This window comes from Balaenoptera borealis (genome assembly GCF_965194805.1).
Source record: "Balaenoptera borealis genome assembly, chromosome: 20".
Taxonomy (NCBI): Eukaryota; Metazoa; Chordata; class Mammalia; order Artiodactyla; family Balaenopteridae; genus Balaenoptera; species Balaenoptera borealis.
Window position 1 is genome coordinate 59893203 of NC_138879.1, and position 17912 is coordinate 59911114.

Genomic DNA, 17912 nt, shown 5'->3' on the forward strand with positions numbered 1-17912 from the left:
AGGACACTGCCCGAACCCGTGGGCCACCTGTGCCCGAAGCCCCTCACCCTGCACTTCACAGCTGCAGGAGCCCCCGCGGCCACGTGTCACCTGCAGCCTGTGCGCTCCGTCCTGGGCAACAGCCGAAGAGCGCGCTCAGAGCCTCCAGGACAGGCGCGGGGACTCCAACCAGGCCCCCAGGCACAGCTGACCCGCAGCCCAGGCCGACCGCGGAGCTGCATCCCTTAGTCGACACGCAGGCAGCCCAGCCGAACTCCCGGATCATCACCCTTTTTCGAGAGCAGCTCGTAATGGTGACCATAAAGTAACCGCGGGATCACATTTGCCGAGGACAGGCTAGGGCAGAAAAATTCTGGCGTATCTGAAAACACAACCAGAATTCGAGCGACAGTGGAGACTAGAAATAGATGGAATAAAACAGCAAATAGAACAAAACTAAAAAAAACAAACAAAAAATTCCAAGGCTGGAGTGATGCCCCTGGGGGCACAAGAAGAATTCCATAAAAACATGCTCCGAGGGCCTGCAGAGCAGGGTGGGGAAATTCCTTCCAAATCTAGAGTCCCCGACCCCAACCGTGGGAGGGAGAAGCTCTCCGTGGTCCCGCAGCCCAGGTGGGTCCCTGGTCAAAGCCCACGTGTGCCTCGGCTATCGCGCTTCTGTGATGGGGCATGGCTGGCCAGGCGCGGAGAAGATGCAGTCGGTCGGGGTTTCCACCAAACCCCCACGGAGATTCTGGGGGCTTTTCAGGGATCAGGGATCATGATCAGGGACCAGGACCAGCTATGAGGGAAAGGCGGCAAACGCCTCTCGCCTCCCCAGACCTAACAGTCGCGGGCCAGGCCAGTCACAAGCAGTAGATCCCACTGAATGAACGTTCCCCAGACGGCAGCTCACACTATCTGCATCTGGCAGCCTCCTGCGACTTTCTCAAGGCAGGTGACAGCCTTCACACCCACGGGGGGGTGGGGGGAGCGGAGGGCCAGCCAGAAAAGGAAATGTCCTCCTCACTCACTGAACACGGCATCCATATCCCAACGACTCCTCGTTGGGTAGAGAAATCAAATTTTATATCTCTATCCCAAAAGTGGGCTTAAAGAAGACTTTGCATTCATATACTGAAAGAATTGCAAAAACGAACATGAGACTTAACTTCTAGATGATAAAGCAGGTACAGTGAAACCGCCCACACAGGAAGAGCCCCGGGGTGCCAGTTAACTGGCTGTAGTGGGGTCTGACGGCACTGCCCCCATGCTGGATGACCCCTGCCCCCTCTAACCACCCCCTCAAAGAGCCACCTGGGGGCTTCTCCCAAGACACGACAGTCGTGGAACAAGCACAGGAAAATTCAATGTCAGACATCCTCCTATGACTTTACCTGTTCTTGATTTTGCTAAAAGTAGAAATCAGTACTGAAAACACACATGAGGAATTTCGTTTTTCTTTACCAATGTGGCCAATCATTCAGTCTCTGGGAAGAGCAGCCCTGGGTGCAGATTACACAGGTGTTGAAATGTGGTCATTTTAAAAGATGATGTGAAGCAAGGACCGGGGTCGGGAGACATGGTTCTGGCCATCCGACAGCGCAGTCACTTAGAAATGGGGGTGCGACAAGCTGCACCTCCCTCCCAGGGTCGAGGATCAAACACCCTGACGGCTGGGCCAAGTGGATGCACAAACGTGCCACAGACGACAAAGAATTCCGTAACGCTCCCTCACCTCTGCCACTCCTCAGAGCAGTTTTGCAAATGACCAACCACGGACAACATTCTTAAAAAACCTGGCCAGCGTGTCTCCTTCCTGACTGTCCTCTGTGGTTTGTCTGTGAGAACTGCTGAGAGCAATAAGTCTTCAGGAAATGCCAAAATCGGGCACCGTGCCCCCCAGTTCAAAGCAACTGCTGTAATGCCAGATGGTCAGTTCAAAGATACCAGCCTATCTGACTACAAAGGAAAATATGTTGTGCTCTTCTTTTACCCTCTTGACTTCACCTTTGTGCGCCCCACGGAGATCACTGCTTTCAGTGATGGGGCAGAGGAACTTAAGAAACTCAACTGCCAAGTGACTGGTGCTTCTGTGGATTCGCAATTCTGTCACCTGGCATAGATCAACACACCCAAGAAACAAGGAGGACTGGGACCCAAGAACATTCCGTTGATATCAGACCCCAAGTGCACCATTGCTCAGGACCATGGGGTATTAAAGGCCAATGAAGGCATCTCATTCAGGGGCCTTTTAATTATTGATGATAAAGGTATCCTTCGACAGATCACCATAAATGACCTTCCTGTTGGCCATTCTGTGGATGAGACGCTGAGACTAGTTCAGGCCTTCCAGTCTACTGACAAACATGGGGAAGTGTGCCCAGCTGGCTGGAAGTCTGGCAAGCGATACCATCAAGCCTGATGTCCAGAAGAGCCAAGAATGTTTCTCTAAGCAGAAGTGAGCGCTGGGCCATTTTAGGGCCAGGCTGCGGTAGGTGGCCATGAGAGCAAAACCTCTTCTGTACTATTGTCATGCTTCAAACACAAGACCTTACACTCAGCCCAGATGTGCTGTGGGACAGGACGGGCCTTTCCGGCAGGGGTTGGGGACGCCAGCCTTGCTTCCTCTGGAGGGAATGGCCTGAGCAGTATTATGGGGCAGGCAAACTGATGTAAATAGTAGTAGGGTATCACTTTTGGTCTTTTGTAGTTTTATTAAACTTGAGCCGAGGAGAAAAAAAAAAAAACCCAGCCAGAAAGCAATCAGCGTGGAGCTGTAGAGCACACAGAAGCAGGAGCCGGGCGAGCGGGGACCAGGCCAGGCCCAGCCTCCCGCTCCTCAAGTGACGGGGCAGGCCAGACCGGACGACCTGCCCAAGCCTCCCGTCCCCAGGCCCTTTCCGACAAGTGGCTCAATTCCCTGCCGTCTCCGTGGTGTCACGGGCAGCCCCTGCCCCAGGTCAGCCACAGAGAGGCTGGAATTCCGGCAAGAAGCCTAGCGGTGGATGTTTCTTTGGCCTGTGCGGCTTCCCGGGGGCCGTGGAGTATGAAGAGCGGCCCTCGCAACGCGGCCCCCCCCCCCAAGGAAGGCAGCTGGCACACGTGTGACCCCCGGGCCAGACTCTCCATTCTAACATGCTGTGACTCTGCTGCCAGAAATGCCCACTAATGGTAGGTGGCAATGCCACCCAGAGACTGGGGGGGGCAACCGACGGCTTCATACCCACCCCACAGGGCAGGCCCAGCGATGGATTACAGTTTGATCAGTAGAATTTTCCAGCTTGAGACATTTGGGAAAAAAAAGAGCTACATGGGAAAATTTAGAATTCCCATGATTTCATGCTTAATTTAGACCTGGCTGGTCACTGTGGTGGCGCTAAGTGCTGAGCTGTCGCCATGTCCTGAGGAGCCCGCGGGAGAGCGGAAGCCAAAGGGGGGGGGCTGTGGACCCCGCAGCCAGAATCCCACAGACCCGGTTTCAGGCTCAGCAGCAACCTGACACTGTTCTCAAAAGGAGCTCAAGATGCTCGCCCAGAGGAAGCCCGCGTGCGGGTAAGGAACAGGTGCCCGCATGCTGTGTAAGTGCAAACCAAGGCCGTGAGAAGAAGGGGCAGTTGCTCACCTCGGCCCTTAAACCAGCAGGGCCGGGAGGTCACTTCCAAGTCTCCCCACGCGGCCGTGCAGGAAGGGGGCTCCCACGGCTTCAGGGAGTGACGGCTGATGTCCACGGGTCCTCAGAGGCCCAGCCCAGGCCGCGCGGGGGGTGCACCAGAACCCCAGAGACCAGAAGACGGGCGCACTGGGAAGGTGAGCTCTTCGTGTGCCACCCACGTGCTGCGCCCTCTTCCCCGTCACGTCCCTGGTCCCTGGAACGACCTGCCTGCACCTGCTGTCTCCTCCGCCTGCCACCTCCCGGCACTGCCGCTACACCGGCTCTTTCTTGTCAACTTAGACCTCGCCTCCTCGGGACCACGCATCACTCTCTCAAGTCACCACTTTCCACGTGCGGCAGAGCCCCTCTCTATGTTGGACAGCTTCCTGCTTATGCCCCGTTTGTCTGCTCCCCCGCGAGCACCGGGCCCTGCCCCTCTTCACCGCTGTGTCCTCGGCGCCGAGGACAGAGCCCGACCCCGGGAGCGCTCTGACATGTGCTGAGTGAATGAACACAGAGGGAAAGAAAGGAAAACAGCACCCCCGCCCCCCCTACTCAGACACCGGGGTTCACACCTCGGGCCAGTCTCCCACTCAGTCTCCCTCGGGATCTCTGTCACTCGGGGCAGAACAGCTGCTCCGCTCACCAAACACGTAAAACCAAACTACGTGGTTGAAAGCTCACGACGCCAGACCCGAGGACAGGGATGGACAAGCCTGCACCGAGCACACCCCGAGGGGAGTGGAGGCCCCGAAGCCCCGCCAGCCCGGGCTCAGGAGCAGCAGCCTGGGCAGCGTGCGAGGCGAGGACGGACGCCTCCTGTCTAGCCACAGGGACCTACACCCTGCCTTTCCAGCGTGACCGGAGGCCAGGGGACGCAGCGAGGACGGCCGCTGCTCGGCGCAGCGTGACAGGGGTCCAGACACCTGCTTGCTCCCGGCTGTGCCAAGGTGAGTGTGTCTCTGAGGGTGTTTCTCAGCAGCCCCCCCGAGGACAGCCTGGAGACAACGTCCACGGCAGGGGGACGAGCCTACAGAAGCACCAAGGGCCCAGGGAGAAGGCGCTGGGCAGAAGGTGCCTGACCACACGCACAACCTTTCAACACGGGCACCGGCTCCAGCTCTTCTCCTGTGCGGCTGGCATTTCCAAGCAAGGTCTCAGATGTGCTGCTAACCCTCTGATACTAGCAGTCATCATAAGAGAACAGGCTTAGAATAGAAACCGAAAACAGAAGAGGCTCTCTAAACAGAAACTGGAGAGTCCTGACTGAGCCCTGACTGTATGCCAGGCGCATCCACTCACTGAGCCGCGTAAGAATTCTGCGGGGAGTAATTCTTCTTCTCACCCTCATTTCATGGGCGAGGAAGTCGAGGCACAGAGAGGTAAGTAATTGGCCTAAGCTACAGGCCAGCAGGTGGCGGGACCAGGATTTGATCCCAGACCTCTGGCTTCTGGTCCCACCCTCTTCATCTCTATTCTTATTCTGTTCAGCTTCAGACAAATCCAATGCTCAAAGTCATAAGAACAATGAATTTTTCCTCACTGAATCCGGAGGCCTAGAAGGGCCCCTCCTGTCTAGGTGCTGAAGAGGCCAAAAGATGGCAGAGAAGCAACTGTTCTCCTACCCCCTGTTCAGCTGGCCACAGGACATCCTGTCCAGCTCACCAAACCAAGCGGGCAGGAGCAAAGATGCCGCAACTGGAAGGGGCCCAGCCCCGGCCGCGTGCGGACGTGAGTTCTGAGCGGTGTGGTGCTGTCGTGGGATCGGACCCTGGCGTTCCCAGCTCTTTCCAGTGCAGCCCACAAAGAAGGGGGCCTTTAACGCTCTCCCGAGAAAGCTTCACCCTGGGACACGTCAGGTCCCACAGATGGCAACACGACGAAATCCGGCAGGGTGGGAGCCTCAGGTACCAGAAACTCCAAAATGATTTAAAAATGAGCCCTCCTGGAGGACTTCCCTGGTGGCACAGTGGTTAAGAATCCGCCTGCCAACGCACAGGTCACGGGTTCGAGTCCTGGTGCGGGAGGATCCCACATGCCGCGGAGCAACTAAGCCCATGCGCCACAACTACTGAGCCCGCGTGCCTAGAGCCCATGCTCAGCAAGAAACAGAAGCCACCGCAATGAGAAGCCCGCACACCTCAACGAAGAGTAGCCCCCGCTCACCGCAACTAGAGAAAGCCCGCGCGCAGCAACAAAGACCCAACGCAGCCAGAAATAAATGAGTAAATAAATTTATTTTTAAAAAAATTAGCCCTTCAGAACTCACACCCTTAAGAAACGGTACCTCTTTGGCTATAACCGTGTCTTCTGCTAAGTCAGCCACACGGGCTGTAACAACCCGAGAACGCTGATTATTCCTTTAAAACAGCCGTCATCTGAAACAGCACCAGGAAAAACCGGGTCTCGCGGTGATGAAAGGTAAGCTTCCTCTTTTGGTTCAGAATAAGAGTGCAACTCCCCCTCCCCTCTGCTGGGGACCTGCCCAGGGTGTTACTCTGCTACACTCACTGGGCTCTCAAATGTCACGGCCGGCCCAGAAAAGGCGCACCCGCCCGAAGCTCTTCCTGCCCCTCCTCTGTCCTCTGAAGTGTTCGTGACATGCTGTTGGGCACATACAAAAGCAGAAGCGCCAACCCCATGTGGGGCACAGACGAGGCACCCCTGTCCCCCAGGCCCCTTCCCCCTCCCAGCAAACAGCTCGGGTTCTGAGTTCCTCTGTCCCCTGCTTTTTAAAAAAGAAAATGATCTTACCACACATGTTGTACCACTTCCACAACCTGCTCCGGTGTCGATACTACGTCTCTGAGACTTGTCCACACGTGTGGCTGCGTGTCTGGGTAGCTCATCCGTGTCCCTGCCGCATGGCAGCTGCCTGTGCTCATGTGTAAGTCTCCCCACTCCCTCTCCTGTCCGTGGACACCTAGACGGAGTTCACCTTTTCGCCATCGTGAACAGCGCTGGTGTGTGCACGTGTGTCCCCTGGGACTCGTGTACCAAGTGTTCTAGACCACGTTCCTGGGAGCAGAACTACTCCACAGGGTGTACAAGTGTCCTCTGAACTGTATTTTAAAAATACTTTTGCTCTTATAACATCATTTCATCATCACAGCGCAAAGAGAGATGAACGGTTTAGCTGATACTAGATTCAACAAGTACTTTTCACACACTCGGTGCTTAAAGAACGGTGCTCACGGGGAAACAAACATACGACGCGGCTCGTCTGGGTTGGGCCATCTACGCAACCAAGGCAGAGCCGCAGGAGGATGGGGGGACGGCAGGGCACGAGGGAGGCGGTGACGAGGCGTGGGGACGTCTGCGGGCCTCACTCGGCGCGCTAAGGAATCTGGACCTGCCGACCTTGGTCACTCACCTTCCAGATTTTTGCCAAATCCTCCAAGTAACAGTAATAATGGTTAACACTCACAGGGCGTCTCCAACGTGCCAGGTGCCGTCTTAGGAATTCTCTCCTTCATTCTTATTGTAAGCTGCACTATTGTTTGCTTAATATTTTTCTTCAAATCAATTTTTTTTTTTTTTTTGGTCATGCCTTACAGCTTGTGGGATCTTAGCTCGCGGACTAGGGATCGAACCCAGGCTCTCGGCAGTGAAAGTGCTGGGTCCTAACCACTGGACTGCCAGGGAAGTCCCTAAATCAATTTACTTTTATTTTTTATTTTTTTTTCCCTATCCCACAGTCTTTTTTTTTTAACATCTTTATTGGAGTATAATTGCTTTACAATGGTGTGTTAGTTTCCGCTTTACAACAAAGTGCATCAGTTATACATATACATATGTTCCCATATCTCTTCCCTCTTGCATCTCCCTCCCTCCCACCCTCCCTATCCCACCCCTCTAGGTGGTCACAAAGCACCGAGCTGATCTCCCTGTGCTATGCGGCTGCTTCCCACTAGCTATCTATTTTACGTTTGGTAGTGTATATATGTCCACGCCACTCTCTCACTTTGTCACAGCTTACCCTTCCCCCTCCCCATATCCTCAAGTCCATTCTCTAGTAGGTCTGTGTCTTTATTCCCGTCTTACCACTAGGTTCTTCATGACTTTTTTTTTTTTTTCCTTAGATTCCATATATATGTGTTAGCATACTGTATTTGTTTTTCTCTTTCTGGACTTACTTCACTCTGTATGACAGACTCTAACTCCATCCACTTCACTACAAATAACTCAATTTCGTTTCTTTTTATGGCTGAGTAATATTCCATTGTATATATGTGCCACCTCTTCAATTTACTTTTAAACTCAAATACCTGCATTAAGTAATAACGTACATGAAATCAGGTATCACTGTTACGGCATTTGGGGGAGGGGTTGTTTTTCTATTGTTTTGTTTTTATAGAGATAAAATTCACCATTTTAAAGTGTACAATTCACACTCAATTTAGCACCCTCACTGTGTTGGGTAACCGTGGCCGTGGTGGGCGTTCTCATATCTCCAAGGAGACCCTGCATGTCGTCAGTCACCGCCCACTCCTCCTTTCACCCAGCCCCCCGCAGGCAACCAGCAGCCTGCCTTCTGTCTCTGTGGATTCACCTATTCTGGACATTTCACGTACATGAAATCACACAGTATGTGGCCTTTGTGTCTGGCTCCTTTCACTTAGCATATTTTAAAGGTTCATTTACACTGCACTATCTATCAGTACTTCACTCTTTTTTATGGAGGAGTAATTTTCCATCGTATGGATAGACCACATTTTATTTACCCACTTGTCAGCTGGAGGGCACCTGGGTTGTTTCCATTTCCTGGCCGTTATGCATAACGCTGCTGTGAACTTTGCGTACAAGTTTTTGTGTGGACGCGCGTGTTCAGTTCTCCCGGGCAGATACCAAGGAGCAGGGCTGCTGGGTCACGTGGCAGCTCTCTGTTTAACTTTCTGAGGACCCGCCAAAGGCACCATGGCATTTTGTAGATAAAAAACTATTAAGATGAGTAACGTTCAACTGCTACCACTTAAAATTATTTTAAGATACACTGCTGCAGTCAAAGCTACTGGAGTGGGTTTGCGTGTCGGGGGCAGAGAGGTGGCGCCGCCGAGGCGGGGCTTCTGCAGTCCCGATGGAGCCGCGGCAGGCAGACTGCGGGGCGGGGGCGGCAGGAAGCACCGGAGCCCACACCAGAGGCCGGCGGGAGTGGCAGGGACACAGAGGCACCTTTAACAGGATGTCAAGGTGCGGAGGGTGAGCCGGTTTCAGGAGAAGGAAAGAGGCAGAACAAGTAGTTTTATTTCAGGCGAACGTAGCTGGAGGTGCTAGCAGGACAGGCATGGAGGATGGAGATGGCCAAGGGGCAGATGGTGCCGAGGGCTGGGAGGGGCGCTGGAGGAGCCCAGGAGAGCAGGGATGAGGGCACAAGTCAGAGGAGGCGAGTGGCCATCAGTGAAGTCCAAGAAGGGCCAGGAGCGGGGCAGAGACACAGGAGAACCATCCAGAGCAGGGGAGGCAAGAGCCGAGGGTCTCAGGGAGCGACGCTAACTGACAGGGGCGCGGGGAGTCCAGAGGATGTGGCACGAAGCCAGCCTCAGGCTGGGAGAGCCGCACGCGTCCTGTTACGCCGACCAACAGCTCAGACACCCTTGTGTGGGAGCGCACGGCCCGCCCAGGCCTGCTGCATGGAGGCCCAGGCCCCCGTGGCACGACACTGAGCCCATCGCCACCACCTCCCCCTCCCGGAGCGCCCCCCGCCTGCCGCGGCCGGCTTCCGGCCCTCCCCCGCCTCTCCCTCCTTCCTCCCCCGACCTCTGGACTGCGGGCTCTCGGGGGACAGAGGCCCCGACTGTCTGCACACTGGGCTGCCTCACAGGGCCTGGCGCAGAGCCGGGCACACATCTGCCGCGGGAAGGAACGACTCGATCCCACCTGCTCACATGCCGCCCCCGATCTCGGCGGCTCTCCCCACCCTCACCTGACGCCCAAGTCCAGGACCCACAGACGTCTTGCGGAGCAGGACACACGGCCTACGATACTGCTGCGGTTTAAAAACAACAGCCGGTCGGAGTGGAAAGATGGCTGGCCCCAGCGTCACGGGTGGTCACCTCCTCCGGGAAGCGCAGTGGCGGCCTTCGAGGCCCCACAGATGCCGACCTGAAAGAGCCGCGTGGACGGAGGTGGAGCCCTCCGCCCCTCCTACGGGGTCCGCAGCGCGCCTCTGCCGGACCCTCCTCGGCCCCGCGGTCCCCCGCCACACGCTCCAGGAGAGGCCGAGGTCGGGCAAGGCGGGCGCCGAGTCCGTTTCACACTAAGTGAACACGCAGAAACAAACCGCGGTTTCCACAACGTGTGATTTTTTCAAATTCTTAAAAGATTAGAAGTACGCTGCTAAATGTCAAAACACAAAAGCCAGAAAGAAATTAAAGTTGTTATTTTCCTTTTGGTTTTATCTCCATTAGCCAAATGCGTTTGTTCAAACAATGTTTACATTGCCTTTGTGCTACTCTGTTTAGAAAAATAATAAAGGAGTGCGCTTCCAGCACGGACGAGGGCGCATACGCAGGTCTGTCCAGAAAACACTGCATTTTATGGGAGAGCTGTCTACTTGCCCCAGAATACTCACTGGCCACCAGCCTCCTCCTCCCTCAGCCAGCCCGGGGTCACCAGGGGGAGGGCAGGGCGGTCCTTCGGCACATCCGTGCTTCCCAGGGAAGATGGACCAAGACCCGGGGAGGCCAGGCCCGTTCACTCCGTGACCGCAGGCTCCACTGCTGCTGGCCAAACTCACCAAGGTGACAGCTGCCTTTCATAACAGCCCACTGTGTGCCACATCCCGCAAAGGAGGCATTTTACAGGCGAGAAGAGAGGGTGGGTGAGCTCTGCGCTCCCTCTGCTGAGCCCCGGCGCCTGCCGGGAAAGCTCAGGGAGCCCGGTCCTCAGCCCCGGAGCTCAACGTTCCTTCCATGAGGCTGCCCTTGTCCTCTCCAAGACCGCCACACACTTCTAAGCTGCTCCCTGGAAGACTCAAGGTCTCTCCACCAACCAGCTTTCAAGGCGGACCCATCAGTGGCAGATAATTCTCACCCTGGAGCTCCACCTTGCTAGTGACCCCTCCAGACAGGATCCTTCCCCTGGGCCCCCGGATGCCCGCTTCCCCTCTCTGCAGTCATTAGTTCTGTGCGCCAAACATTTCTAGTCCGCGGCTTCCAGGGCCTGGGACAGAACTGCGTTCCCCACCCCCCACTCTGGGTCAGCCACGGCCCCGGCCAGTAAAATGTGGCAGAAGTGACGTGTGTCGCTTTGTGTCCAGCACTTTAGAGGCCAGTGTGCCGTTCTCCACGTTCCTTGCCCAGCATGGGGGCGGTGCAGGCCCGTGTCTCTACCCAAGAGAAAGGACACGGTGCCCACGGAGCCCACAGCAACATCGCTCGTAACAGCCAAAAAGTGGAAAGGGCTTCCCTTCAACAGAGGAACGGGTAAACAGAATAATAAAACGTGGTATATCCATACAGCGGAACAGCATTCAGCCTGAACGCGTAAGGAGGTGCAGGCACCTGCTTGCACACAGTGAACTGTGAAAACACGCCGAGGGAAGCACACACGCAAGGCCACACGCTGCTCCATTTCTACGAGTCGTCCAGGACAGGCAAGTCCAGAGACAGAAAGCAGACCGACAGTGGCCAGAGGCTGGGGGACGAGGGGAAAGGGGGTGACTGCTTCATGGGTACGGGGCTTCTTTTGGGGCTGATGAAATATTCCAAAGTAAGTACACGGATGGTTGCACAACGTTAAATGTACTAAAAGCTTTTGATATATTTCAAATGAGTGAACCTTACTGTGTGGTACATAAATCACGTATCTCTAAGGCTGTGAATAACAACCAAAAAAAAAAAAAAAAACGGCCTTCCATCAGCCTGCTCCACAAATGATGATGGTGACCACACACCCTGGACACGCAGCCTCCGCTGCCAGAGGGCCACTGTTACCGAAGGAGGGGCTGGCCGTTGTCACAGCCCACACCCACACAGATGCAAACACGTCCACACCACTGTATGCTCATGCAGAAAACCTGTCTGCGGCCAGTTAACTTAAAGTCCTGGAAGGAAGCCAAGGTCACGGTTCTGTCCCAATAGGACCATACTCCATCCCAAGGCCACAGTCTGAATCTTTAAGAGGAGATGGGGGGAGGGGTACTTAAAAGAATCTGGCTAGATTAGAATAATTCCTAGCCTGAAAAAATATGTACATGGACTTCCCTGGTGGTCCAGTGGTAAAGAACCCGCGCACCACAACTACAGAGCCCACGTGCCCTGGAGCCTGTGTACCACAACTAGAGAAGAGAAAAACCTGCACGCCACAGCTAGAGAGAAGCCCAAGCGCCCCAACAAAGAGCCCGTGCACCGCAATGAAAGACCCTGCATGCCGCAACTAAGACCCAACGCAGCCAAAAACAAACAAATAAATAATAAAATTTAAAAAAATATTTACAGCTCATTACACAAGGAACCAACCTTCCAAAAATATAAAGAACTCACAGAAATTGAGAAGCAAGCAACCAGTAACTCAAGAGAAAAATGGGAAAAGAACTGTCCACCAAAAAATGTAAGTGGTCCCTAAGCATATGAAATGATCAGCTCACATTTCAGAAAAATGCAAATTAAAGCTACATCGAGGGCTTCCCTGGCGGCGCAGTGGTTAAGAATCCACCTGACAGGGCTTCCCTGGTGGCGCAGTGGTTGAGAATCTGCCTGCCAATGCAGAGGACACAGGTTCGAGCCCTGGTCTGGGAAGATCCCACATGCCGCGGAGCAACTAGGCCCGCGAGCCACAATTACTGAGCCTGCGCGTCTGGAGCCTGTGCTCCGCAACAAGAGAGGCCGCGATAGTGAGAGGCCTGCGCACCGCGATGAAGAGTGGCCCCCACTTGCCACAACTAGAGAAAACCCTTGCACAGAAATGAAGACCCAGCACAGCCATAAATAAATAAAATAAAATAAAATAAAATAAAATATTAAAAAAAGAATCCACCTGCCAATGCAGGGGACACAGGTTCCAGCCCTGGTCCGGGAAGATTCCACATGCCGCGGAGCAACTAAGCTCATGTGCCACAACTACTGAGCCTGTGCTCTAGAGCCTGCAAGCCACAACTACTGAGCCCACGGGCCACAACTACTGAAGCCGGCGTGCCTAGAGCCCGTGCTCCACAACAAGAGAAACCACCGCAATGAGAAGCCCGCGCACCGCAACGAAGAGTAGCCCCCGCTCGCTGCAACTAGAGAAAGCCCGCGCACAGCAACAAAGACCCAATGCAGCCAAAAATAAATCAATAAAAATAAATCAATCCAAAAAAAACACAAAACTACATTGAGATACTCTTTACACCCGTCAGGTTGGCAAAAATCCAAATGTTTGACTCTACCTTCTGCTGGTGAGGCCGAGGGGAAACGGGCTGGTGGGAGGGCAGGGCGCGATAACCCCCACGGCCGGCTTTCGCAAAATCTATCAAAATGACAACTGTGTATTACCCTCGGACCCAGCACTGTCCCTGGGGAATGCTACCTGCAAATCCACCTGCTTACATGGGGAAGGACACGTAGGTAAGATTGATCCTCTCAGGAATGTTATGAAACAGCACGTGGGGAACAGCCGGAAGCTGCCGTATAGGGGATGGGATTTAAAACAGTACAGGAGGAGAGCATCAGGGCACTACGCTCACAGAGAGGACATGGCTCTCCACGTAGCGACATGGAAAGTCTCCAGGCTACGCTGCAAGTAAACAAGCAAGGGGCAGAATGTGTACAGGGTGCTACAAAGGGAGAAATAAGAATATAAATTTGCTTTTGCTTTATTTGCAATAAAAAACACTGGAAGGCTATTCAGTTACTAAAAGGGGTTGCTATTAGGGAGAAGGGGGTGGGGCAGGGGAGGTCAGAGGTAAAGGGTAGGATTGCTCAGAATGTACCTTAACACCTTCTCAGTTCAGAACTATGTGGATGTATCGTCCATTCAAAAGCATATATTTAAGAAAAATAAGTCCCATCCTCATTTGGCCAACAGGTCCCTTGGCCAGCGCTGGGACAGCACCAGCGTAGGCATCAGCCCGGGCTGCGCCCTCCCCCGTGAGCTGTCAGCCCTCCACCGCCAGCCGGGGCAGCTGGAGGCCACACAGGCTCGCATCTCCCCCTTCCCACCCTCAGCGTCCACAAGCCCACCCGACCCGCTCCCCCCTGTCCGGCTGGTTGGAGTGGTCCTTCTCCCCACTCTCCCCAGCGTGGCCCAGTCTGGCCTCGCCCACCACCAGGTGCGGCACCTGTGTCCTCCGCACCTGCCACCTGCCGGGCGCCGCCAGATGCAGCCCCTGGCTGCAAAGTGCTCGCGTGGACACAGATGGATGGTGCCCTGGGCAGGAGCCTCCGGGCCAGGCAGGGGCGGCGTGCGGGCAGAGCCTGCTCCCAGCAGGACAGCTCTGACCACAGCCCCCAAGCACGGAGAGGGACACTCGGGGCCGGCCCTGGAGGCCAGCGACAGAACTGCACCCTCCCACAGGGCCCTCCCTCGGCCTCAGTGAAACTGAGAGAGACACAGGGCTGCGGGGAGAAGGAGAGGCCCTCAGAGGATGACAGCACTGGTCTGGGAACTTCCTCTGAAGTGACCTGATGCCCAGAAGACGCCACATCAGTGGGTGCCGTGCCCCTTCCACATCACCTCCTGCAAGGAGAGGCACCTTAGGGTGACCAATTCCAGATTACATTCTATGAGCCTCACGGGGCAGTTTCTTTTCTTTTAAATCTCAATTGAGAGCTTGATTCAGAAGCAGTGTGCTAAAGAAGCGTTTTTTCTTTTGAAGAAGACAGTATTTGTTTCCCTCTTCCTAGTTTGAAACCAATTTTCTTTTTCTTCCCTTGCAGCGGCCTTTAAATTTCTACTGCAAGGATTTCTTCACCATCCACCGGCTGGCAGAGCAATGCAGCACTCAAATCGACGCACGCCTCCATGTGACAAGCGCGCCAGGCCGCCCCCCGCCTGGCGCTGTGCTGGCCCTCATGCGGCAGGCCCGCCGCCCTCCCGGGACGGGCGGCCTCGGGGGCAGGCTGACATCTCCTTCCCGCAGTGACTCTGTGACCAGCCAGGCGGGCAGGGAAGTGGGGACCTCTCCCCAGCGCGGCAGAGCTGCTCACGGGGCCTCTGGCTGGGCACCAGCTGCGTCCACGCCACGGGCCCCAGAGGGAACTCACTTGGCACTGACTCGTCCCGGGCCACCGTGAAGTGACCCGTGGACACACAGCCTGCACTGGAGCAGAGGGAGCCGGTGAGCCTCGGGCGAACACGCTCTTGAGGAACTGGCCTGTTTTCTCGCCTGGAGACTCCGGAAAGGAGATGCATGAGGAGGTTCATTCAGAAACGCAGGAACGATAGCGGCCCGGAAGTTGCTCTCAAAGACACAGCACCCGGCATTCGGGCCCTGGAGGTCACACAGTCCCACTCTCTGATCTACATCATAAAGGGGAACCTGGGCCCAGAGAGCAGCAGGTGACTGCCCAGGGGGGGCCGAAACGCCGGTGTTGGGCTCCTTTGTCCAGCCCTGAAGTCCTCCTCCCCACCAGGCCGCCCCGCCTACACGCCCCATCCCTCCCTCCCTCCCGCTCCCCGTCAGGGTGCCCTCCTCCCCGCAACATCCGACTGCTGAATAAGCCCCTCGTTCCCTACAGCCTCTCCCTCCCGCCCTCCAGACCCCACCACCCACGGCAAGGGAGGAGGGGACAAACCACAGGGGGCAGCTGGCCTCTTCCCAGCGTGGCCATTTGAGGGTAAGCTCTGTGCCACCCCGTGATGGTCACACAGGCCACAGAGACCCCTGGGCACTAAACAAAGAGCGGCTCAGAGAAAATAAACCAAAATATTAATAGCGATCACAGTGACAAGGCTAGCTCTAGTTTGGTCCTTCCACTCATACGAGCTTTCCAAATTTTCCTCCATGACCATTAAAACAGGCGTCCTAAACATTCCCCCTGAGACTTGGTACAGAAGAGACACCCCGCTTGGAAATCCTATATTGCATCATCTATTTCGGTCGAGCTCACTTTAGTCTTTGGAAACTATTGACAATCAGATGGTAAAGAGGAAAAAAAGTTACCAAGATTTTTGTTCAAAGTTAAAAGAACTAAATGAAAAAAACCTGGGTTTTTTTGGAGGGCGGGGGAAGAAATAATAAAAGGTTTGGTTTGGTTTGTTTAAAGAAACATTTGTTTCTCTTCCTTCAAATGTTAAAACCTACTTACTTAACATCTTGCAGTCAGGTTAGATAGTGATTTCTTGTGTTACTTACTTTATTCTTTCCTTCTGCCAATAAATTATACTTTTTAAATCAAGAAAGAACGCATTTTCTCTCATAGTTTCTTGTTTCTCTTTGAAGCAGGGAGAGGGCTCCTCTAACACACAGGTGGGGTCAGATGAGTTGCGAAGACCATGTTTCAAGTGCTCTCCTTATCCACTGGGTCTTTTCTAGAACTACATTCTATAGCAAATGGTGTTAAGCGTGACTGGGTCCCATGCACGGGCTTGTGTCCTGAACGGCCCGCAGACGCTGTCACAACGCCGTGCTCCCACCAGGCAGGCCCAAGGCCCTCAGAGCAAGATCTCCAGTCGCTCATCCCCAGCCTGTCCAGGAGTTGAGGCTTCTGCAGCGCTGGCCAAGGAGAGCTTTCCCACTGGTTCCACTGGCAAGACAACGACATAATCCACTTGACTCGGCTTCTCTGAGCTCAGACCACCACCTCTGGGTTGGCTCTCCTCCCCGACTCCATCCTTTTTGTCTATTTATCCTGCCTTGTTGCTAAAAAGATGTGAAACGGACAACAGCGGTGGCCCCCAAGCCCAGCCACATGCTTGAATCTCTGGGGAGCTTTGGAAACACACTTATGCTCAGGGCCCATCCAGCACAGTTAAAACAGAAGGCGGTGGAGATCCAGCATTTGAGAATTACTGGCCGAGAGAAAGCCAGGGAACATAGTGAAAAGCGAGTAAATGAAGAAACCCAGGCAATAGGGAAATAGAAGGGGAGGGAAAAAAAGCTGGGCCAGAAGGCAAGGTTAGAACCCAAAGTGCAGACCACACCAGAGCTGGGACAAATGACTGGCTCTGAGCTGAGCTTCCTGGTGGCCAGAGCAAAAATGATTCACACTGCCCACAAGATAGAAAGAAACCAGATTCACAGGAGAAGCTTCTCCTTGTCCTGGGACCTGAGATGAACACCTCTCTCACGTCCTCCAAAAGCAGACACACAGCATGACGCACATGAAGGCGTGCTCCCAACACCAGGACCAGAACCACCTGTGAAGTGGCCAAGGGTCCCTCTGCACCCAACACAGCAGCCCTTGACCCACACTCTGCAGCTGGGCTGCCCACTGACTCCTCGCCGGAAATAACCTCCTACCAGGAATCAGCGCCCACATATACACCATGCTACCGAATCACTGCATCGTCCAGCCGACCGCCAGGTATGTAACCAGCCATCCTGAGCTCAGCACGTGGTCACGAAGACGCAAGGGCACCGACTCTGACCACCTCACTGAGGAACACGAGGAAAGGCGCCGAGCCCGGTGCCAGTGGCTCTCGTGAGAACACCCAGTCTGTCCCCGTCACTCGGGGGCAAGCCCCGCGCCTGCCCAGCACTCCCCTCACCGCCGTGCTCAGAGAGGCCACCGTCCAGCCCAGGCCCGCGGCTGTGGCCACTCAGGTCGGGAGGGGCAGGGCCAGTCCTCGGACGGCAGCCTGCTGAGCGGGCCTCGAGGCCACCGGAAGCGGAAGACGGCCACGCGGGCCTGGGCGCCCCGAGCACGGCGCCGCGTGCGGTGCGCTTCCCCGATCCGTGTGTCGCGCTCCGCAGTGAGCGCCTTTAAACGTGCGTGTTAAAATCAGCGGAGTCAAGAGTCAGTCACCCTCCTGCCCCCTCATAGATGACATTTTCTTTCTGATCCACACGCCACATCACCACATTTCAAATTAAGTACTGACAAGTTAAAGCAGCAACTATGCACCACTGCCAAAGGTGGAAACAAACCAAGCGTCCATCGACAGATGAACGGACAAACAAATCGTGGTCTACCCACACGATGGAATATCATCCAGCCATAAAAAGGCATGAAGCCACTGACACTGGACCACAGGGGTGACCCTGGAAGACACGACGCTGAGTGAAAAGAAGCCAGACGCAGAGGGCCACGTGCTGCGTGGCTCCAAATAGGTGAACCGTCCAGCACAGGCAAGTCCACGGGTGCCGGGTGGGGGCGGGGAGGGAGAGGGAGTGACTGCTGATGGGCACAGGTTTCCT

The 17912-nt window shown here is 55.0% G+C and overlaps 1 protein-coding gene and 1 pseudogene across 4 annotated transcripts in view; one reads left to right on the plus strand and one right to left on the minus strand.

Annotated features, from left to right (window-relative positions):
* Positions 1–17912, minus strand: part of EPN2 (epsin 2) — a 68262-nt gene that overhangs the window by 38903 nt on the left and 11447 nt on the right. The window contains exon 1 of one of the 3 annotated variants that reach the window (XM_082374111.1): positions 5922–6036. The exons of the other annotated variants lie outside the window; for them this stretch is intronic. The gene's annotated coding sequence lies outside the window, so the exon portion shown is untranslated. Of the gene's footprint in view, positions 1–5921; positions 6037–17912 lie in introns of those variants that run through there. 3 annotated transcript variants of the gene reach the window in all.
* LOC309619182 (peroxiredoxin-1 pseudogene) lies at positions 120–5900 on the plus strand (annotated as a pseudogene). Its single transcript, XR_014249856.1, has 2 exons — positions 120–3534; positions 3625–5900. The product of XR_014249856.1 is annotated as a peroxiredoxin-1 pseudogene (transcript).